This window comes from Camelus ferus, chromosome 2, assembly GCF_009834535.1.
Source record: "Camelus ferus isolate YT-003-E chromosome 2, BCGSAC_Cfer_1.0, whole genome shotgun sequence".
NCBI classification, from domain to species: domain Eukaryota; kingdom Metazoa; phylum Chordata; class Mammalia; order Artiodactyla; family Camelidae; genus Camelus; species Camelus ferus.
Window position 1 is genome coordinate 83,814,327 of NC_045697.1, and position 800 is coordinate 83,815,126.

The following is an 800-nucleotide window of genomic DNA, read 5'->3' on the forward strand; positions in this document are numbered from 1 at the left end:
GCATACAGAAACTAAGCTTATAATATAAATCAGTGAGGCAAGCCATGAGTTTGTTTTCTAGTGGCCTAATGCTTTTTTAGACACACTTAAGTTACATATTAAATACGGGAATATTTACTTTCACATTTACTTTCTCCCATTTATCTTTATCTGTGCTGTTTTCGTACATTGGTGAGTTTTCTCAGCTTCTCTCTAAGAAAAGTGGAGCAGCACAGAGCACCTTAGTAAATAGCCACTGACTTGATCTCAGGACCGTGGAGACCTAAAAGAGGTTGGGGACAGAGCTCATGCCCTTGGTAAGGTGGACATCACTGCTCAGCTCCAACTAATTGTCATCACAGAGGGAAAATGGTAAGTCTAAAGTGTTCATGTGAAATCTGTCTTAGATGTTGGCAGTTAAAATAATTTGCGTTCTTTGCTTATATTTTCCTTTCATGGAATTAAAATTTTTAAAAATTAATTTGGCTAGCCATTGCATGCATATTTTAAATTCTGGCTTCTAAATACTATGTGACCAAATTTACTTAAGAAAAAAATTTACTCGATTGGGGCAGGAAACTTTCACCTTTGAGAACATGTTATGTAGTTGGTACACTTTGGAACACACAAATAAGATTGCAGACATAGACTAATAATTTAAAGTTGCATACAGTGATGTGACTGCAGTCTACTCATCTGTCCAGTGGAGAAAATGTAGGGGTCTAGGTCTATATTGTCACATAACAAGCCTTTTATAGAATCCCACACCTGCACACGTTTTTAGTTTACAATTAAGAGTTGTTAATGTCATAAGTGAATAA